General features: G+C 44.6%; 1 protein-coding gene and 1 non-coding gene across 12 annotated transcripts in view; both read right to left on the bottom strand.

The window, feature by feature from the left end:
- CAMK1D (calcium/calmodulin dependent protein kinase ID) overlaps nucleotides 1-23633 on the bottom strand; it is a 498666-nt gene that overhangs the window by 373325 nt on the left and 101708 nt on the right. The window lies entirely within an intron of this gene.
- Nucleotides 11145-11273, bottom strand: LOC123567011 (U6atac minor spliceosomal RNA). The gene has a single exon (XR_010578149.1). It is a non-coding gene; the product is annotated as a U6atac minor spliceosomal RNA (small nuclear RNA).

Here is a 23633-nt window from a genome sequence, read left to right as displayed (position 1 = left end):
CATAAGTTACTCCAGTCCCAGCTGTCAGGAAAACATGAGAGTAGCTGAGCACAGCAGCTTATGCTTACAATCCCAGCACTTTGGGAGGCCAACGTGGGTGGATCACTTGAGGCCAGGAGTTCGAGACCAGCCTGGCCAATATGGCAAAACCCCATCTCTACTAAAAATACATGAATTAGCCAGGCATTGTGGCAGCTATCTGTAATCCCAGCTAATCAGGGGGCTGAGGCAGGACAATCGCTTGAATCCGGGAGGTAGAGATTGCAGTGAGCCAAGATCGCGCCACTGCACTCCAGCCTGGGTGACAGAGTGAGACTCCATGTCGATAAAAAAGAAAACATGGGAGTGGAACCCCATTGTGGAGTCACAATCTTTTTTATACGTTCCACATGGCAGCATCTACCCACTCCTTCTGCAGGCCACATATTGATGACAAGTTTCTCAGGGGGCTAAGAGAGAGGCGAAATTTCAACCTGAGTTCAAGGGCAACCTCCTGGGGTGTTTGCTTTGCTTCAAAATGAGTCATCAAAACCCTATATGCCTTTTGACCAGAAAGTTCCAGAGATTTTAAACAAGCAAATGTGCCCCAGCCATGACAATCCCTGAAACATCCTGCTTCATTTTGCAGCTGTCATCTGTCCGGACCAGATGTCGCTCTCAGCTCATGTAAAAAGCCCTGTGTAGCTGCCGCCATGACCTTCCCATAAAAAACATTCCCAAGACACATTTCCCAGGCACAGATCCTTCCCAAGATCAGAGGCTTGAGAGGGGGACCGTCTTCCTTGGCATATTTATTGCTGATGGCACTTATCAAAGTATTTTTAATGCATTATCTCATCTGTTATTTACAAATAACACCTCCCCATAGGAAAACCTATTGACTTCTAAAACAAAACAAAAAAAAATTCAGAGACAGGGTCTTGCTCTGTCTCCCAGGCTGAAGGATAGTGGTGTGATCATAGTTCACTGCAGCCTCCAACTCCTGGTCTCAAGCAATTCTCCTGCCTTGGCCTCTCAAGTAGCTAGGACTATAGGCACGTGCCACCACTCCTAGCTAAATTTTAAAATTTTGTTTGTTTGTTTGTTTGTTTTGAGACAGAGTCTTGCTCTGTCACCCAGGCTGGAGTGCAGTGGCGCGATCTTGGCTCACTGCAAGCTTTGCCTCCCAGGTTCACACCATTCTCCTGCCTCAGTCTCCCGAGTAGCTGGGACTACAAGCACTCGCCACCACATCTGGCTAATTTTTTTGTATTTTTAGTAGAGACAGGGTTTCACTGTGTTAGCCAGGATGGTCTCGATCTTCTGATCTCATGATCTGCCCGCCTCGGTCTCCCTAAAAATTTTTTTAGAGACAGTGTCTGACCAGGTTGCCCAGGCTAGTCTCGAACTCCTGGCCTGAAGAGGTCTTCCTGCCTCGACCTCCCAAGTAGCTGGGATTGTAAGTGTCAGTCATGGCATCTGGCCATAACCTCATTTTTTAAATGAAGAAACTGAGGTTAACTCTCTCAAATATTTGTCAATTCCTGGTTACTCAGAAATTGATGATTTAGGATCATTTCAGTCTTTTTCTGGCCTCTTCTTATCTGCTTCTACCAGTGAGCAGGCAGCAATTTAAAGAGAGAGAGAAAGAGAGAGTATGGGTCTTGAGTTAGGTGAAGTGGCAGTCCAGCTCATGACTCAACAGATGACTCTGCATTTAGCCTCCCAGAACCTCTGTCTCTTCATCTGTAACGTGGAGTAATAAATACCACACTGCAGAACCAAAGGGATGATTAAATGTAACAACCTGGATAAAACACGAGGTGGTTGCTCAAAATATTACCTCTGATGCTTGTTAAAAATAAGATTGGCTCGGCTGGGTGCACAGGCTCACACCTGTAATCCCAGCACTTTGGGAGGCCAAGGTGGGTGGATCACTTGAGGTCAGGACTTCAAGACCAGCCTGGCCAACATGGTGAAACACCACCTCTACTAAAAATACAAAAATGAGATAGGCATGGTGGTGGGCGCCTGTAATCCGAGCTACTGGGGAGGCTGAGGCAGGAAAATTGCATGAACCCGGGAGGGGGAGCTTGCAGTGAGCCAAGATCGCACTGCTGCACTCCAGCCTGGACAACAGAGTGAGACTCCATCCCAACAAATAAAATAAAAATGTCAGATTGGCTCAATAGAAGTAAGAATTAACAACCAAAGTGGAATTTTTGAATTATCAGAGAATTTAAATTATATGTAAAACTCTCTGAATTCAGGGGTAATTGGGGATTATCTAAAATTAATGGCTGAGACAGAAGCACCCAGATGAACAGGATTTTTATATTCACTTATCTGAGCTGGTAAAGAAATGCTGCCCCACTATCTTATCCTTCAATTATCTACCATTAAACCTCTGCACATAACTGAAATGTACAAATTGCACACTTTACGGGTGAGGGACAAACCCCAAGCTCTCACCCGCCATTCTCATCAGATTTCAACATGACCACCGTAAAGGCATAATGGAATTTAGGATTGATTATTCCTTGCCCGATATCCAGAATGTCTAAGGAATGTGTGTGCTGTTGAATGTGATGTTCTACTTCAGAGAACTGACTTGTGAATGGTTCTTAAGTGCTCAAATATGAAGAATATGAAATACAACAAAACACATTTGGGATGAATTTGACCACTCCTTTTTCTTTGAGACGGAGTCTCGCTCTGTCGCCCAGGCTGGAGTGCAGTGGCCGGATCTCAGCTCACTGCAAGCTCCGCCTCCTGGGTTCATGCCATTCTCCTGCCTCAGTCTCCCGAGTAGCTGGAACTACAGGCGCCCGCCGCCTCGCCCGGCTAATTTTTTGTATTCTTAGTAGAGACAAGGTTTCACCGTGGTAGCCAGGATGGTCTCGATCTCCTGACCTCGTGATCCGCCCGTCTCAGCCTCCCAAAGTACTGGAATTACAGGCGTGAGCCACCGCGCCCGGCCTTGACCACTTTTTTCTGTCTTGTCTAACATCAGCCACTAACACTAAACTTCTCAAATTACAGTACACGTGGCAGGGGAGGGTAGCTAAAGCCACAAGATCAAACGGTACACCTTCTGAGAGCATCAGCCTTGCTCGACGTGAGTCTGCAAGTTCTGGAGATGGTCGGTTCATTTACTGCCTACTCTCCGCACCTGGGAGCGCTCTGTGGCAATCGGAAAAGCGCTACTGAAGGAGAGGGGAAATACCAGTTGATGGAAGACCCACCGAGGCCTCTGCCAGGTGTCTGCAGAGTGTCCCATTTAATTTCTTACCCCGTCATTCAACAACCACGGGACAAAGAGGGTACAAACAGCCAGTGACTTTTATTTATTGTTTTGAGATCTATTTTAACCAGGTTTTCAGACCTCAGTTAAACAGGGGTGTATTAGTCCATTTTCCTACTGCTATAAAGAACTGCCTGAGGCCGGGCGCGGTGGCTCAAGCCTGTAATCCCAGCACTTTGGGAGGCCGAGACGGGCGGATCACGAGGTCAGGAGATCGAGACCATCCTGGCTAACACGGTGAAACCCCTTCTCTACTAAAAAATACAAAAAAACGAGCCGGGCGAGGTGGCGGGCGCCTGTAGTCCCAGCTGCTCGGGAGGCTGAGGCAGGAGAATGGCGGGAACCCGGGAGGCGGAGCTTGCAGTGAGCCGAGATCGCACCACTGCACTCCAGCCTGGGCGACAGAGCGAGACTCCGTCTCAAAAAAATAAAATAAAATAAAATAAAATAATTTTTAAAAAATAAAGGAAAGAGATTTAACTGACTCACAGTTCAGCATGGCTGGGGAGGCCTCGGGAAACTTACAATCAAGGCGGAAAGTGAAGGGGAAGCAAGGCACCTGTTTCACAAGGCGGCAGGCAGGAGAAGGAATGCAGGAGACACTACCACACATTTATAAAACCATCAGATCTAGTGAGAACTCACTATCACGAGAACAGCATGGGGAAAACCTTTCCCCATGATTCAATTAACCTCCACCTGGTCTCTCCCTTGACATGTGCAGATTATGGGGATTTATAGGGATTATAATTCAAGACGAGATCTGGTGGGGACACAAAGCCTACCCATATCAGTGGGCAATACATATCGGCCCCTTCAACTCACCGAGAGGTGAGAAAAAAGCACGGAGAACTTGGTAGTGAAAATAAAACAGCAGTAATCTCAGAGGTGAGAAAACTGGCTGATATAGACACAGATGTGCTGGCAGATTATGAATTCAGGTTTGCTTAAAAAGATAAGTTGTTGCATTATAAACAAACCACCAAATTTACTAACAACTAAAATACTGATAAGTCCCAACCTATGATATATTTATGCATAAATTTTTTAAAACTCTTAGAGCTGGCCAAGTGCAGTGGCTCACACCTGTAATCCCAATACTTTGGGAAGCTGAGATGGGTGAACTATTTGAGGTCAGGAGTTCGAGACCAGCCTGGCCAACATGGTGAAACCTCGTCTCTACTAAAAATACAAAAATTAGCCAGGTGTGGTGGTGTGCGCCTATAATCCCAGCTACTCAGGAGGCTGAAGCAGGAGAATCGCTTGAACCCGGGAGGCAGAGGTTGCAGTGAGCCAAGATCATGCCATTGAACTCCTGCCTGAACAACAGAGTAAGATTCCATTTCAGGAGAAGAAAAAAAAAAACTCTTAGAGCTTATTTTCTTTCTCTAAGCCAAATAGGAAATAAGTTTGCTGTTATTGGTCTTGGACTCTAGACATGAGTGCCAGCTGCTGGATGCCCAACAGAATTTTGATGAAAGATGTTTCTTCTCTGGCGTATGCTCATTTCTTCTTCCAGTCCAGATAGAGTCCTCTCTGTCTATGCCGCTGAGCTCTGCCCTGCAAGCTATTCTCACTAACATCGCTTCACTCTAGAGGACCCCATTACCTTAACGGGTTAGAAATAAGAGCTCAACCTGGGCACGGTGGTGCATGCCTGTAGTCCCAGCTACTCGAGGCAGGAGCTGAGAAGGGAGGATTGCTTGAGCCCAGGAGGTCGAGGCTGCAGTGAGCTATGACCGTGCCACTGCACTCCAGCCTGGGCAAAAGAGCAAGAACCCATCTCTCAACAAAAAAGGGAATGAGAGCTCCACAACTCATATCAGCCCACTAGGCATGTCACACTTGAACTCTGACCCTTCTCATGTTTAATAATACATACTATACAGAGCAATATACATATATTAGCTCTCTTTTCTGTAGTTGTTCCTGTTACTGCCATATTTTACAGCAATTCTGTTAGATGGTCTCGGGACCTTCACAAATATGGTCCAATGCTTATAACCATTTATTCAAAAAAGAAAAAAACTCCTGGCCAGGTGCAATGGCTCACGCCTGTAATCCCAGCACTTTGGGAGGCCAAGGCGGGCAGATTACAAAGTCAAGAGATGCAGACCATCCTGGCTAACGTGGTGAAACCCCATCTCTACTAAAAATACAAAATTAGCTGGGCTTGGTGGTAGGTGCCTGTAGTCCCAGCTACTAGGGAGAATGAGGCAGTAGAATAGCTTGAACCCAGGAGGCGGAGGGTGCAGTGAGCCAAGATCACGCCACTGCACTCCAGCCTGGCGACAGAGGGAGACTCTGTCTCAAAAAACAAAAAAAAAACTCTTAATAGGCCAGAAATTCAAATTATCCATTTAGTAATGAAAACTAAATGAATTCTTCACGAAATTAACAGAATTTGGACTTTGACAGTACACTAACACTCTTGAGAACATACACTCATTCTTTCGTTGAGTTGCAAGGGAGATAAGGGTCTTGGTATAAGATGTAAGAAGCGCTGGGTGGGAATATTCTGGTGAAGTGGATCCAAGAGAAGCGTGTTCATTGTTTCGGAGAACAGGGAACAGTTCCCAAGAAAAGCAGTGTTTGGTTTCTGTGATGAAAAACAAACTTCCTCCTCCAAAGATAAGTGGCAAAACAATACAGTCTCCACTCAAAGCATCTACGCTAAGAAATACCTTGGCTACCATAATAGAAGAAGAACCCCTAAAAACAACTGTGAAATATTTCCACCACTGTTGGGTTACTTTTGGGTATTCTTACTTTGAAAGCTTCTTTTTTTTTTTTTTTTCTTTTGAGATGAAGCCTCGCTCTGTCACCAGGCTGGAGTGCAGTGGCATGATCTCAGCTCACTGCAACCTCCACCTCCCGGGTTCAAGCAATTCTCCTGCCTCAGCCTCCCGAGTCGCTGGGACTACAGGTGCACGCCACCACACCCAGCTAATTTTTGTATTTTTAGTAGAGACGGGGTTTCACCGTGTTGTCCAGGATGGTCTCGATCTCTCAACTTCACGATCCGCCCACCTCGGCTTCCCAACGTGCTGAGATTACGGGCATGAGGCACTGCACCTGGCCAAAACCATCTCTTCTTTAAACTGCTACCCCAAATAGTAAAAAGCGTTAAAGAATCAGACGACTCCTACCCAACTGCCCTTCGTCCTTTCTTACTTTTGCTACCCTATTCTTATTTCCCGTCTGGAAAGTAAATTCAGAAAGATAACGCAACACGCAGAGCACTGAACATGGATCCTCAGGTGGCCAGGAGCCTTTCTACATCCTTGAGTACAGCTGCTTACGGCAAATCAAACCTGCCCTGGCAGGCGTGTCTCGCTCTGCCAGCAATGGTGGATGTGAACGGTCCTGTCCTCACAGGCGGGCTGCAGCAACTCTCCATACCAGCCCCAGAGATGCTGTCCAAGCTTCCTGTAAGGTGAATCGAGGAGGCAGAGTGGAGGTCCTTCTGCAGTCACTACCTACCTTTTTTCCTTTATCTACTAGGAAGCAAACATCACATCCTCCTGAGTCCACTCTCAGATCCTAAGAGGACAAATCTGACAAAGCTCTGAATGGGCTAGTCGTCAAAGAGAGCCCAACCCTTTCAAGCAATTAAGCATTGGGAGGTCAGGAGTGCTGGCTCACACCTGCAATCCCAGCACTTTGGGAGGCTGAGGTAGGAGGGTTACTTGAAGTCAGGAGTTCAAGCCAAGCCTGGGCAGCACAGTGGGACTCCATCTCTACAAAAATTAAAAGTAAAATAGGTTGGGTGTGGAGGCTCACACCTGTAATCTCAGCACATTGGGAGGCCGAGGTGGGTGGATCATGAGGTCAGGAGTTCGAGACCAGCATGGCCAACAAAGTGAGATCCCATCTCTACTAAAACTACAAAAAATTAGCCAGGCATGGTAGCAGGCGCCTGTAGTCCCAGCTACTCAGGATGCTGAGGCAGGAGAATCGCTTGAACCCGGGAGGAGGAGGTTGCAGTGAGCTGAGATGGCACTATTGTATTCCAGCCAGTGTGACAGTGTGAGACTCCATTTCAAAAAAATAAATAAAATCAAATAAAATAAGCTGGGCATGGCAGTGCAAACCTGTAGTCCCAACTACTCAGCAGGCTGAGGCAGTAGGATCGCTTGAGCCCAGGAGTTCAAGGCTGCAGGGAGCTATGATCTCACCACTGCACTCCAGCCTGGGCAAGAAAGTGGGACCCCATCTCTTCAAAAAAAAAGAACAGAGAAATAGGAAATACAACAACAAGCTTCCATTACCACCTTTTTGTGCATTTCCTAGAATGACAGAGGATGTCTGCAACTCCTGGAGCTTTTCCTTAATATACCATAGAGTGGAATTGATCATGATTAGGAAATAAAAATCTGTATGACTTTGCATTTTTTTTTCACCCTGAAAACAAATCTGATTTCTGGTGCTTTCAAAACTAGATCACAGATCTAGCAATGCTTGTGAATATGCTGGTTCCATGTCAGATGGAGCGATAGTCTGCACTGGTTGTCAGGAAAAGCCCAGACTCCCAAATCTGGCTGCCCAGTCTGTGTTATTTTTCCTTCATTCTCTGAGCAAAACTTAACTCTTGCTGTTGCAGACCTAGAGATGCTGGAAGCAGTAACACTGCCTCTCCCCATGGCTTTGATCTATGTTCCTCATTATTTCTCAAGTTTCACCAACATTTAATTGAACCCAAAGAGACAGAGAAAAATCTCTCTTGCAAACTAATCATTTCATCGTAAAAACTTTTTTAAATAACCATATTAATCTTTCATCGAATTCAGAAACTATGACAGATAACTCTGCCAATAAAAAGACCAGGAAGAGGAAATATAAATAAACACGAGAGAAATATGTTTCAAATATCTATATTATCTACTGTGGAGCCATCGCCCTGGGATTCTCAATGACTGTCATGAAGACATATGGAATATGAGGGCTATGTGATTTATCTGAGTCTATGCGTGGGTTTTTTTCAATTTTCTGTAGCTAATATATCACAGTAAAGAGGAATTTTTTTAAACTACTCCTGAATAGAAAAAAAGATAGACTCGTCACAGTAATGTCTCATCACCTAATAATCTATGGTTATAGTCACAAATCATTTAGATAACATTAACCCCAGAAAAACCTGACTATTGTGAAAGCAAACTATCGTGGTCAAATCCATTTTTTATATATTCAACTAAATTCTATTTTTCCACCAACATAGTAGCAGACTGGGGTACAGTCACCTGCCATAATGTGATTTTTTTTTCTTTATTTGAAACTTATCTGAAATGATAATTATATTACGACAAAACGTAATCCTGGCCGGGCACCATGGCTCACGCCTGTAATCCCAACACTTTGGGAGACCAAGGCAGGTGGATTACTTGAGGTCAGGAGTTTAAGGCCAGTCTGGCCAACATGGCGAAACCCTGTCTCTACTAAAAATACAAAAACTAGCCAGGCGTAGTGGCGCATCCCTGCAATCCCAGCTACTCAGGAGGCTGAAGCAGGAGAATTGCTTGAACCCAGGAGGCGGAGGTTGCAGTGAGCCAAGATCATACCACCGCACTACAGCCTGGGCAACAGAGCGAGATTTCGTCTCAAAAAAAAAAGAAAGAAACTTATCAGAAGTGATAATGATATGATGATAAAATGTAATCCTGACTGCTGTAGTAAAAGATTAAATGTAAGATTTTACACCACTTTATTATCTAGGTGCAAATATTGTTCATAGGGCCAAGTGCAGTGACTCACGCATGTAATCCTGACACTTTAGGAGGCCGAGGCAGGAGGATCGCTTGAGGCCAGGAGTTCAAGAGACTAGCCTGGGCAACACAGTGAGACCCCATTTCTACAAAAAGTATTAATAATAACAGTAAAATTAGTTGGGCATGACAGCACACACCTTTAGTTCCAGCTACTTGGGAGGCTGAGGTGGGAGGATCACTTGAGGCCAGGAGGTACAGGCTGCAGTGAGCTATCATAGTGCTACTGCACTCCAGCTTGGGTGACAAGCAAGACCCTGTCTTTAAAAATAAAATTTAAAAAATACTGTTTGCAAATGCATGATGAACACATAGGAATATGTACCAGCAATGAACATCCCCTCTGTCCTCAGCATGGACTCCTCTCGCCTTCCTCTCTAGGTCCTGCTGCATGAGCCTTCTCTTCCTCACTAGTCACCTTTTTGTCATGTGTTTGCCTCCTTAAGAATGCCAGTTCCAGGAAAGCCTGGACCTTCATGCTTCCGTTGACAGCTGTATCCTCGGCATGTGAAACAGCAGACGGTGCATGGGAGAGGCTCAGTGTGCATTTGCTGATTGATTGAATGAATGAATGAATGCACTGACTTTGCTTCCGAGCTAAGAAATGCAGTCAACCACCCTCGCTCTCCACCACCTGCTCTTGGTCTCGTTCAAAGTCAAAGGCATTCCCTGGCTGATTCACTTTTGCTGGTTGCTGACCTGCTTTTCTACACAATTCAAAGGTCAACACAATCCATCAAAAGACCCATGCAAAGGAGGCATTCCGACACCTATTCCCAATCACTCCCTCGCCCTGTACCTCAGACAGAAGAGCAATTTATTATAACTTGTTTATCCTTCTAGTGTTCCTTCATGCAAATATAAGTACATTCACATACATACGTTCATATGCCCATCTTTCTTTTTTTTTTTTTGAGATGGAATCTTGCTCTGTCGCCAGGTTGGACTGCAGTGGCACAATCTCGGCTCACTGCAACCTCCGCCACCTCCGCAAGCAATTCTCCTGCCTCAGCCTCCCAAGTAGCTGGGGACGACAGGCTCGTGCCACCACACCCAGCTAATTTTTGTATTTTTAGTAGAGACAGGGTTTCACCAAGTTGGCCAGGATGGTCTCAATCTCTTGACCTTATAATCTGCCCATCTCAGCCTCCCAATGTGCTGGGATTACAGGTGTGAGCCACAGTGCCCAGCCACCCAGCTTTCTTATACAAAGGGCAGCATACTCCATGCACTGTTTTTCACCTTGTGTTTTGTACTTGTTAATGTACCTGGAAATCTTCCCATTTCAAAACACTTTTTTTTTTTTGAGACAGAGTCTCGCTCTGTCGCCCAGGCTGGAGTGCAGTAGCTCAATCTCGGCTCTGCGCATCCTCCATCCTCTGGGTTCAAGCGGTTCTCCTGCCTCAGCCTCCCGAGTAGCTGGGATTACAGGTGTGCACCACCACTCCCAGCTAATTTTTGTGTTATTAGTATAGACGGGCTTTCACCAGGTTGGTCAGGCTGGTCTCGAACTCCCGACCTCAAGGGATCGGCCTGACTTGTCTTCCTATAGTGCTGGGATTACAGGCGTAAGCCACTACGCCTGGCCAGAAACACAGATTTTTATCATTCTCTTTAACAGCTGCATAGCGTTCCACTGTAGATACACACCGTCATCCCTTTAACCAGTTCCTTATTGACCGATGGCCACTTGGCGGCTTCCAACACTCTGGCGTTACAAAGCTTCAATGATAACTGTGAGCAAATGTCATTTCATCACATGTGCGGGTGTATCTGCGGTAAAGATTCCCAGAAACAGGACTGCGGGGTCGAAGGGCAAATGCATCCGTAATGTTAGTTCATGGCACCAGATTCCCCTCCTGTAGGGTTGTTCAAAAATACTGCTGGGTGCTATAAAGAGGTAGTGAATTTTTTTTTTTAATTTATTTATTTATTTTTTTTTTTTTTGAGACAGAGTCTCACTCTGTCGCCCAGGCTAGGGGTGCAGTGACGTGATCATAGCTCACTGCAGCCTTGACCTCCTGGGCTCAAGCGATCTTCCCACCTCAACCTGGGACCGCAGGCACGTGCCGCCACACCTGGCTAAGATTGAAATTTCTGTAGAGACAGGCCCTCACCATGGTGGACTGAGTGATACTTTAAATGTGTATGTGTGGTATAGGTCCCGAGAATGTTTTCCATTCTTGTCATGGGGACTGTTAACCTATTTCTTTACTTTCACAAAACACAGGCTCTTTTAAAATTTAAATCAATGCGGCATCCCCCAGTGGTGGTCTGAGTTCACCTTCCCTATTAAACTTGCATCCAACAATTCTCTTCGGCTAACAGGTTTCCCCTCTAGCAACCTATTGGAAGAAAACAGCCCCTCTCAAAGAGACTTGAAAGCCTAGTTAATATGGGTGGAATTAAATTTTTATAAGAGCATTCAGGAATTCTAAATCAGCAGCAAATATTTTTCTCATCACAAGACACACAATGACATGGAAATAAAATGTAAATGAATATTTTAAAACTTTATTCATTCCAATTCAGGGGATCCCCAAACCGAGTTTATATGCCCGGAGTTTTAGTAATTCATGACTTTTTCACAGTGAGAATCTATAATTAGAAAATGGTGCCTATCTGCAGAAGCGATAAAGGGTTCTTTCCCACCCAAGCTTCTGGAGAGGCACGAGGAAACAATACACTTTCACACGAGAATCTCAGATTTCAGGAAACTGACCTTCGGACTTGGAACATTGATTATAGGCAGGGTGCACCAAAGCAACGATCTGCTTTCCTACTGGCACGGACTGGCTAAATACAAGTCATACGAGACTAAATTCACTCCTTTAATATGGTTTTGTGTAACATCTTCCATTTACTTTAAAATCATTTGGCACGGACAGCATGATATTCTCCATGTGCTAGTTGCTGTAAATGTCAACTCTAAGGACAGTCAGTTACCCTAATCAATAACTCATACTCCATCTACCAAAGACACGGACAAGAATGTTTTCAGCTGTTTTCTTCATATTGTCCCAAACTGAAAACAACCAAATGTCCATCAACTATAGAAAGGAACCTAAACTTTATACGATGGAATTACAGAGCAATGGGGAAAAAATGAACAACTGTTACGTGCAACAACATGAATCAATGTCATAAAGCATAAGTGCAATTCCATGTATATGGAATTTAAAAGCAGACAATACTAGTCTAAGGTGACAACAGTCAGAAAAGAGATTACCAGGCTGGACACAGTGGCTCACACCTGTAATCCCAACACTTTGGAAGGCCAAGGCAAGTGAACTGCTTGAGCCCAGTAGTTCGACACCAGCCTGGGCAACATGGCAAAACCCTTGTCTCTACAAAAAAATACAAAAATTAGCCGGGTGTGGTGGTGCACACCTGTAGTCTCAGCTACTTCAGACACTGAGGCAGGAGGATCACTTGAGCCTGGGAGGTCAAGGCTGCAATGATCCCTGGTCATGTCACCGCACTCCAGCCCAAGCAACAGAGCAAGACCCTCTATCCTTACATGGGATTCCTAAAAAGGTCCAGCCATTGGTTTGGGAAATTTCTGGCTGCCTGAGGCTTCTCCTAGGGTAAGAGAATCATGGTTTTGGAATACTGGAAAATCTGCCTGGAGGGAAGCTTTTATCCAAAGTGGCACTCAGAGCACATAGGAAGGCACAGAGCAGGGACTCCTGACGACAAAACCACCACCCGGACTGTACTCGGCCAGCTGGCCTGCTCACACATTTCCTGAATAAGGGGTCTTAGGTGAATTTGGTCTGAAACTTGCTTGCATTATAACCTGGCAATGAGAATGTAGGAGAACAGCTAACTGTCATTCACCTAAAATTTTACCTACTAAAAAACCTGAGCGTGGAGAGCCAATCTGACTTAGTTCCATTCTCCAGACGTTTGCAGATTATTAGATGAATGGCAACATAGCGCAGGCACAGTGGCTCACACCTGTAATCCCAGCACTTTTCGGGGCTGAGGCAGGAGGATCACTTGAGTCCAGGAGTTCAAGACCAGCCCAGGCAACACAGCGAGACTCCATCTCTACAAAAAAAATTTTAAAATCTGCCAGGCATGGAGGCGCATGCCTATAGTCCCAGCTACTTGGGAGGCTAAGGCACGAGGATCGGTTGAGCCCAGGAATCTGAGGCTGCACTGAGCTATGACTGTGCCATGGCACTCTTCACTCAGGTGACAAAGTAAAGCCTTGTCTCTAAAAAAAAATTAAAATTCGGCCAGGCACGGTGGCTCACACCTGTAATCCCAGCACTTTGGGAGGCCAAGGCGGATGGATCACGAGGTCAAGAGATTGAGACCATCCTGGCCAACACAGTAAAGCCCCATCTCTACTAAAAATACAAAAAATTAGCCAGGAATGGTGGCATGGGCCTGTAGTCCCAGCTACTCGTGAGGCTGAGGCAGGCAGGGTAATCGCTTGAACCCTGGAGGCGAAGGTTGCAGTGAGCTGAGATCGCGCCACTGCACTCCAGCCTAGGTGACAGAGCAAGACTTCGTCTCGAAAAAAAAAAAATAATTAAATTCAAAAAAAGCATGGCAACCTGCAGTCTACATAACATAGTGAGAATTTTCCTTATAAATGAAATGAAGAAAGGAGCTAGAAGCAAGAAAAACTGGACTGATAAACAACAGCACAGCAAGACCCAACCAGGGGGAGGGTTCCAACAGCCCCCACAGAGCTCTGCTTCTGGCCCCTTCCTCTTCAGCATTTTTACCGGTGACTTGTAGAGAGAGAGAGGATATGATCATAATGGCTGTGGACAACCCAAAATTAAACCAAACTCAGAATTCTAAAAGATCTTGACAGGCTGATATCATGAGCTGGATCTCACAAGATTGTGCACAAAAATTAACAGCTCAGAACAAGACAGCCAAGGCTCCATGATAAAAAATGTATCATAGTTGTTACATTTAAAACTTTAGGGGGTTTGGGCCGGGCTCCGTGGCTCACGCCTGTAATCCCAGCACTTTGGGAGGCCAAGGCAGGCAGATCACGAGGTCAGGAGATTGAGACCATCCTGGCTAACACAGTGAAACCTCATCTCTACTAAAAATACAAAAAGTTAGCCCGGCGTGGTGGCGGGCGCCTGTAGTCCCACCAGGAGACTTGGGGCAAGAGAATGGCATGAACCCGGGAGACGGAGCCTGCAGTGAGCCGAGATCGCGCCACTGCACTACAGCCTGGGCTACAGTGCGAGACTCCGTCTCAAAAAATCAGTAAATAAAATAAAATAACAAACTTTAGGGGTTTTGGATGACTAGCAGTTCAGGTAAGTCCATGTAAGTCACAAGTGTGTTGTGGTTGCCAAAAATGCAATGCCCGTGTTATATTTCAACAAATAGTTTCCTTTTAAAAATGAAATGCGAACATATTCGTACACTGATGTTCCTAGCAGCATGATTCACAATAACCAAGAGGTTACTTCGAGAGTCCGTGCAGAGGAATGGGTAAGCAAAATATGTTCTAGCCTTACAATGGAATATTATTTGGCCTTAAAAAGGAAAAAAATTCTGGCCAGGCACGGTGGCTTACGCCTGAAATCATTACTAGCACTTTGGAAGGCTGAGGTGGGTGGATCACAAGGTCAGGAGTTTGAGACCAGCCTGGCCAACATGGTAAAACCCCGACTCTACTAAAAAATACAAAAATTAGCCAGGCGTGGTGGCTCGCACCTATAATCCCAGCTATTCAGGAGGCTGAAGCAGGAGAAGCACTTGAACCTGGGAGGTGGAGGTTGCAGTGAGCGGAGATTGCACCACTGCACTCCAGCCTGGGCAACAGAGCAAAACTCCGTTTGTTTGTTTGTTTTTTTTAAAAAAAAAGGAAGAAAATTCTGACTTATGCTTCAAACTGGATGGACCCTGAGGACTGAGTGAAATAAGCCAGTCATAAAAAGGCAAATATTGAGGAATTCACTTCAACAAGATGCCTAGAGTAGTCCAATTCATAGACAGAGAAAGTAGAATGGGGCTGGCCATAGACTGGGAGGAGAGAGGATGAGGAGTTGCTGTTGAATGAGGGCGGAGTCTCTGTTTGGGAAGATGAAGAAGTTCTGGAGATGGATGGTGGCGACGGTTGCACAATGTGAATATACTTCATGCCACTGAACTGTATGCTTACAAACTGTCAAAATGGGCCAGGTATGGTGGCTCACACCAGCACTTTGAGAGGCAGAGGTGGGTGAATCACCTGAGGACAGGAGTTCGAGACCATCCTCACCAATATGGTGAAACCCCGTTTCTACTAAAAATACAAAAATTAGCCAGGCAGAGTGGTGCATACCTGCAATCCCAGCTACATGGGAGGCTGAGGCAGGAGAATTGTTTGAACCCAGGAGGCAGAGGTTACAGCGAGCCGAGACCGTGCCACTGCACTTCAGCCTGGGCGACAGAGCGAGACTCCATCTCAAAAAAAAAAAGGCAAAATGATCATATTTACATTAATACATGTTACCATAACACATATTAATATATGTACCATAACATGTATTTATACATATAAGTAACACATATACAAATAAACAATGTATAAATATTTATACATTACAAATAATTATACTGTATTGTATACAATATTGTATATTTATACAATTATTTATAATTGTATAAGTGAGCCGAGATTGCGCCACTGCACTCCAGCCTGGGCAACAGAGCGAAACTCCATTTAAAAAAAAAAGGAAGAAAATTCTGACTTATGCTTCAAACTGGATGGACCCTGAGGACTGAGTGAAATAAGCCAGTCATAAAAAGGCAAATATTGATGAATATACAAATAATTATACTGTATTGTATACAACATTGTATATTTATACAATTATTTATAATGTATAAATATTTATTCAGTCCACATAATGTTCTGAGAAATTTCCTTATGATTTCCTTGTAAATGAAAGGAAGGAAGGGGCTAGATGCGAGAGAAACTGGACACTGTATATTTATACAATATAAATTAATATAAATAATTGTATAAATACTGTAAATTCAGTTTACAATAATACATATTACCATTTTTTTAAGAAGCCAAAATATGCAATGCAATCATCTGCTCCATTAATGTGAGCAAAGGTCACTGTCGGCTTCCATACTCTGCTCTCAGAACATACCTGAAAAGAGTGAAAACAGGCCTACCTGACTCGCCTGCTCCACGAGCCTCTCCTCCTTCCCTCTCGCGTGGGCTTTGTCTCTGAACCGGGATGGCTCCTCTCCCTCAATGAAGGGACTACTGGCCTCTTGGAAAAGGAGGAGGCTCCCAGCACATGTGCTGCTGCGGGGCCCCAATGTCTCTGTTGCTCCGGTTCCCGGGATCCCAGGGGTCGAAGGTCCATCGGCCAGAGGAGCCCCCGGGACACTCAGAATACGGGCATCCCTCAGGGAATCTTCCAGAAGCCTTAGCTCCCTACCCCACTTCCTCTCTGACCCACTCTCCAACACACACACAAACACACAACCATCCTCAAGTCTCTGCCTCCCAACGCAACAAAGGATTGGTATATTCATGCACTCTACAAATACTCAGAGTTTGAGAGAAATTGTAAAATAAATTTTTTAAAAGATTTACCAGTTCAAAAAATGCATATCATGTATACGAATGATAATATCTATTAAGTGCCACTGTTATCAGAATTTATATCATTTCTCTCACCCCCTCTAAATAAATTAGTCTGTGAAGCTGAGACAGGAAAAGAGCTGCCCTGGGTGGAAATCCACAAGTGGGACCAGGGTGCTGGGTCCCTGGGGATACCAGGTCCCAAGAAGAAGGCAAGAGTGAAGAGGGAACGGGTATTCCACATTTCCAGCGTCTACAGCGGAATCTCCGAGGGCGTCCTACCTCTTCCTCCTCCCAAGGCAGGAGAAAGGACTTACCTAGCTGGCCAGGAGGGAATGGAGGGTACCAGGCCAGCTCCTTCTCCCTCCTTTCTCTTGGGAACCTGCTGGAAGCCCACAGACTACTTCTCTCCTCTGGGCCAGGGGAGGAGGCTTCAGGGGCTAGGCGGACTGCTTCTGAGGTTGAGAGTGAGAAAGCCCTTTATTAAAACGTGCCCCAGTCCTCCAATGGAACGTTTATCAGGAATGAGTTTAACATTGGGATCTCCACCTGCCTAGCCCCTCAGCCCTACTTCTCAATTGGTTCAGAGCTCATGTGGGAAAGAACGGTTCTCCTCACTCCCTCGCCCATGCCTGACACACCCAGCACCGCGCCTCTTATGTGGCCGGCAGGTTTGGGTGGGAAGTCTTCAAAGCTGGTTCTCACAGTGGGAGCCTGCACGAGGCGCAGGACATGCCAGTGGCTTATAACCTCTGGGGCCAGCAGCACCTGATAGCCACCAGGCAGTCAGGGCATGACTTTTTCATTCTTCTCTTATTCTGGAACAATGGGAGTTTCCTTAGATAGGTAACCCAATAGACCCAGCACTTAGCCTCCTTGAAGAAAACACCAGAGTCTCAAATAACAAAACAAAACTAAATCCAAAGGGCTGTCCAAGTCCTCACTGTAACTCGAAATGGCATTCGGAACATTTATGGAGACCAGAAAATACAAGACCCAAAACCTGCTGGGCCTCCTCTCTGGCCAGTACGCAAGTCATCCAACCACTGTCCATGCGTGATCTGTCCAATCTACAGGCCAAGCCCAGCTGGAGACACCACCAACCCATCCCTATTTATTCTCTCAACCAAGTAATTTCCAGATTTCCATTTTACCTTCCTAGAGAGCCATGTTTATGTCTCTAAAGCTTCAATCCCTCTTTAAGAACAAGAAATTAACAAAATCACAATGGCACTTCCTAACGGTATTAAACACAAAACTGTCATGCTTATAGAAACCTGAGAGCTCATGTAGTTAGTTCCACCTCCTCATTCCCCAGAGGAAGTGACTGTGAAGCTGTAAACTCAGTATATAACCCAACTGTAACTGGGAAGACTGGGATATAAACTGGATATTAGAGGATATTAAGAAATTAGTATTAATTGTATTAGTGGTTATAATGCTATTTTAATCACATAGAGAAACTTCCTTCTCCTTCCTTCTTTCCCTTTTTCCTTCCCTCCTTCCTTCTTTCTCTCTCTCTCCCGGCCCTCCCTTCCTTCCTTCTTTCTTTCCTTCCTTGGGTGAAGGAACAGAGATTCACACTACTGTTAGTATGGGTGTAACATCAAGATGTCTCCAATTTACTTCTTTCATATACACGTGTCTTTTTTTTTGAGATGGAGTCTCGCTCTGTCACCCAGTCTGGAGTACAGTGGTGTAATCTCGGCTCACTGCAAGCTCCGCCTCCCAAGTCAAGCGATTCTCCCACCTCAGCCTCCCAATTAGCTGGGATTACAGGCACCTGCCACCATGCCCAGGTAATTTTTATATTTTTAGTAGAGTTGGGGTTTCGCCACATTGGCCAGGCTAGTCTCAAATTCCTGACCTCCAATGATCCACCCACCCAGGTCTCCCAAAGTGCTGGGATTATAGGTATGGGCCACCACGCCCGGCCAACATGTATCTTTTTTTAAGCTTTATTGAGGTATGACTCACAAATAAAAATGGCATATATTTAGGGTATACAGCACGTTTTGATATATGTATACACCGTGAAATGATCACCACGATCAAGCTAATTAACATATGGATCACCTGCCATCATCACCCCTTGTGTGCGTGTGATGATGGCACTTAAGATCTACTCTCTTAGCAAATATCTTCACTTTTCTTTAATGGAGTGAGTTATAATATATAAACAGCTGGCCTGACCTAGGGTATACACAGCTGGTTAGTGGACGAGCTGGTTAACAGCAAGGGTGGTTCTTGCCAAGGCTGTTTTCAAAGTGCTGTATTCTCATCACGGGAGCAGCTACACAAGATGCCCTTCGGACAGCCACACGGGCCCTGCCCACTCAGCTTGAGGAGGTTCTACGTGCTCCCAATGACAATGGCAGACAAACCATACTTCAGTGAAAGAGTAACTGGCTAGGTTGGCTTCTTTGTCTGACCTTAATGGCCAAATACTCATGTAACATTGGCCCAGGTAACATTTGCTCTGAGTTTCAAAGATCACATCAGTGCACCAAGGAACTCGAATCTTTGATAGCATAGTAACATGACATAATAGAATCTGGATATAATCACGCAATAACAATCATGAACCGCTTGCTGTGTACCAGGGACTATTCTAAGCATTAACAAGAATGATCTCAGTAAATCACAACATCCAATGAGATTATCATCTCCATCACATTGATGAAGTAACCAGAGCACAGAGAAGGTAAGAAACCCACCAAAACCACAGAGCCCTACATGACAGTCAGCATTCTGGATGACTCAGCCATACATGCCCCTGTGATCACACTCCATTTCCGGATAGTCACATTTCATGTTTTTCACTGGGAGGAATGGTCCAGGGATAATTTCTTCTCATTCCTGTCTTTAAAAATAGTACAAAAGGATAAAAACAAAAAGTAAAAGAGAAAAATAAAATCTGCCCCGGAGGTTAAAACAACATATCTGATGTCAAAAAAATTTTTTTCACTTTGTTTTTCTCAACAAAAATTCAAATCACTCAAGTACTGCTTGACTCTCTTCCCCAAACAAACCTAGGCAAGAAGTCCATCGTATCTCCACACAAACCTAGGCAAGAAGTCCATAGTATCCTCTACAAACACCTAGGCAAGAAGTCCAGACGGCTCTACAGTTTCTCCTCCAGAGAACTCCGTGGGCCTGACATGGTGGCCCATACCTGTAATCCGAGCACTTTGGGAGGCTGAGGCAGGAGGATCACTTGAGGCCAGGAGTTCAAGATCAGCCTGGGAAATATAGAGAAACAAAAAAATAATAATAATAAAAATAAAAATAAGTAAAACTAAAAATATTTTTTAAAAAAATAAGTAAAAAAGGCCAGGCACGGTGGCTCACATCTGTAATCCCAACACTTTGGGAGGCCAAGGCAGGAGGATCACTTGAGGTCAGGAGTTCGAGACTAGCCTGACCAACATGGTGAAACCCCGTCTCTACTAAAAATAGAAAAAAATTAGCCAGGTGTAGTGGCGCACACCTGTAATCCCAACTACTTGGGAAGCTGAGGCAGGAGAATTACCTGAATCCACAGGCAGAGGTTGCAGTGAGCCGAGATCATGGCACTGCACTCCAGCCTGGGCAACAAGAGCGAAACTCCATCTCAAAATATAATAATAATAAAAATAAGTTAAAAAATAAGTTAGCCAAGCACTGTGGTACACACCTGTAGTCCTTGTTACTCAGGAGGCTGAGGCAGGGGGATCGCTTGAGCCCAAGAGTTCAAGACTACAGTGAGTCACAAAATTAACTTAAAAATTAATTTTTTTTTAATAGGATCTCACTCTGTCACCAAGGCTGGAATGCAGTGGTACAATCTTGGCTTATTGCAGCCCCAACCTCTCAGGCTCAAGCAATCCTCCCACCTATCTCACTCTTTTGAGTAGCTGGGACCCCAGGTGTGCACAACTACACTCAGCTAATTTTTAAATTTTTTGTAGAGACAGGGCCTTGCTATGTAGCCCAGGCTGTTCTCAAACTCTTGGCCTCAAGCCATCTTTCCGTCTCAGCTTTCCAAAGTGCTGGGATTACAGGCGTGAGGCACCACGCCTAGCCCTAAAAATTAAACATTTTAAAAAAGGAAAAAACTATCCAAAGGCTGCCCAGTGGCCAGCAGAGGCCTCTCATCATGATATGCCAGAAAGTTACCAGTTACTCCCTTTAAGGACTCTAAGCGAGTTTCTGCAGAAAGAGTGACACGGGAAATAAATCATAGTTGGCCTTCCAGTACCTTTGCCAACTTCTCCAGTATTGATAATGACTTTGAACTAAGCTTTATAATTTAATTACTTCTTGAAACTGGTGCCTTCTGAAGCTAACATGAGAGACAGACCATTCTGCAGAAGAATGTACTCAGTAAAAAAAGACAGAGCGAGAGAGAGACGCGGTGGAAAAAACTTAGACCCAAAGAACCGATCCCAGAAAAGGAGACATTCTCTTAACCCATCCTAGAAATGCCGAAATGTCTTAGGATAAATTGGGGAAGCTGCCAGTTGGGACATTCCCTAGTTCTATTCCAAAATCCCTTCCCTACATTTAGTCCAATTTAAGGTATCTCATGTAATCTTGGAAAAGGTCAAAGAATTCTCAAAGGAAGTCAACATCCAACTAAGATACAGCACACAGTATCTGACAGCAGGGAAGGAAGGGGAGACTCAAACCAGCACAAGGACAGAGAGTTCTAACTCCAAAGGGCCTGAGAATCACTGGCATAGACGTTGCTGTAAAGTCTCCAACTGCAAAAAGAGAAAGGATTTATATCATGGCTACTATCCATACTTTAAAAACATCTGAGCTTCCTCAAATACTAGTGTCAGAGGCATTGGAACCAGATCAACTCCATCTTGAGTAGGGGCTGAGTAAAATGAGGCTGAGACCTACTGGGCTGCATTCCCAGACACTTAAGGCATGCTAAGTCACAGGATGAGACAGGAGGTCGGCACAAGAAACAGGTCATACAGACCTTGTTGATAAAAGAGGTTGCAGTAAAGAAGCGGCCAAAACCCACTAAAACCAAGATGGCGACGAGAGTGACCTCCTGTTCTCACTGCTACACTCCCATCAGCGTCATGACAATTTACAGATGCCAAGGCCACGTCAGGAAGTTACCCTACACGCTCTAAAAAGGGGAGGCATGAATAATCCACCCCTTGTTTGGCATATCATCAAGAAATAACCATAAAAGTGGGAAACCAGCAGCCCTCAGGGCTGCTCTGTCTATGGAGGAGCCATTCTTGATTCCTTTACTTTCTTAATCAACTTGCTTTCACTTTACTCTATGGACTTGCCCTGAATTCTTTCTTGCACAAGACCTAAGAACTGTCTCTTGGGGTCTGGATCATGACCCCTTTTCTGTAACACTAACAGGCTGAAGGATGAAGTAATAATTGAGGCAAAGAGACTACATTTCATATCTGCAAAAGAAATGAACAGTACTATCTGCAAATAACAGGTGCCTCTTACACAGAATACCTTTATTTCCCTCACTGGGAACTTTTCATTCTTTTTCAAAATTTGTTATTGTTAAAATTAGCATTTGACATTCACAAAAAAAAACAAAAACAAAAACAAAAACAAAAAAAACGCCAACAACATGTCTATATCTGCTATTATGACCTCACCATTCATTCACCTCTGAACTGACTTTCAAAACATCGTTAACTTCAGCCCAGCAAACAACAGTCAGGCACAAAGATAAGGAAGACAATTAAATGTTATACTAACAATAAAAACAAATGAGTAATATAATTCTCTGCAGTTGTCAGGGTATGGTTTATGACTTTTACATTAAAAGGACTTTTTCTTTTTATTCTTACAGACAGTACAAAGCAATGATTACCATGGCTAAAGGCAAGTCAGTGGGTAGGGAAAACGGCCTTGGGAAAGTTTCCAGGCTAAAAAAGCATGTTAACAGTACTTGATGGTGATATTTTGAATACTCAAAGAAAAGTCTGTCTACTCTGCAGCCCAGTCTGTAAGGGCAATGCCAACATTGAAACCAGCCAAGGAACAAGAGCAAACGGGCCAATGGCCGTCTTCAGGTGAAAGGAAGCCGAAACAAAATGGCAGAACCAAAGCTAAGTCTGACTAAATTCTACCCATTCTCCAAGGTAAGGTTTCATTTCAGAACTCTAAACTAAAAATAAAATTCTAAACCCCCCCCCCCAACTGACTGAATGGAAGACCCTCCTCTGGGCCAAGGGGATTCCAAAGTCAACCTGAAAGACTAGCGCAGGGCATGATGGGAAGGGAGGATCAGACACGCCTCATTCTACCCTCCACCCTTTGGAATTCAGGCACCACTGGCCAACATGCATTAACATTAAAACAGAAATCTTAAGACTGAGAAAACAGATACTTTGTAGCAATAAGATACCAAATTCCAGCCTGTCTCTAGTATAGCATCAAGTGACAGAGAGCAGGCGCTGAAAGAAATCAAAGTATTTTACCCCAACATACATTTCTTTGACATGTTTTGAAACGACCCTGCGAAGCTGTCTCTTGTAGGGAAAATCTACATTCTGTAGCGAATCCCATCTCCTTTCCACATCTTTTCCTGTTCCAGGAGAGATCTAACTAAGAGTCTGGCACCTTTACTGTCTAATCTCTCTGAAGCCTGTTACCTGGAGGCTTCATCTACATAACAAAAACTTTGGTCTCCACAATCCCTTATCTCAACCCAGACATTCCTTTCTATGGATTCCACATCTTTAGATAATAACTTAACTCTTTCAACCAACTGCTAATCAGAAAATCTTTGAATGCACCTGCATTCAAAATCTATTCCAAAATCCCTTTCTTTGAATGCACCTGCATTCAAAGATTTTGGAAATCCCTGCTTCAAGTTGTTCTGGCTTTCTAGACCAAACCAATGTACACCTTAAATACGATATTGATTGATGTCTGCCTCTAACTTCTGTCCCTCTAAAATGTATAAAACCAAGCTGCACCCCAACCACCTTGGGCACATGTTCACAGGACGTCCTGGGGCTGTGTCACAGGCTTT

Source organism: Macaca fascicularis, chromosome 9 (genome assembly GCF_037993035.2).
Source record: "Macaca fascicularis isolate 582-1 chromosome 9, T2T-MFA8v1.1".
Lineage (NCBI taxonomy): Eukaryota > Metazoa > Chordata > Mammalia > Primates > Cercopithecidae > Macaca > Macaca fascicularis.
Note: the sequence above shows the minus strand (reverse complement) of the source record. Positions and strands in the feature narration are given on the sequence as shown.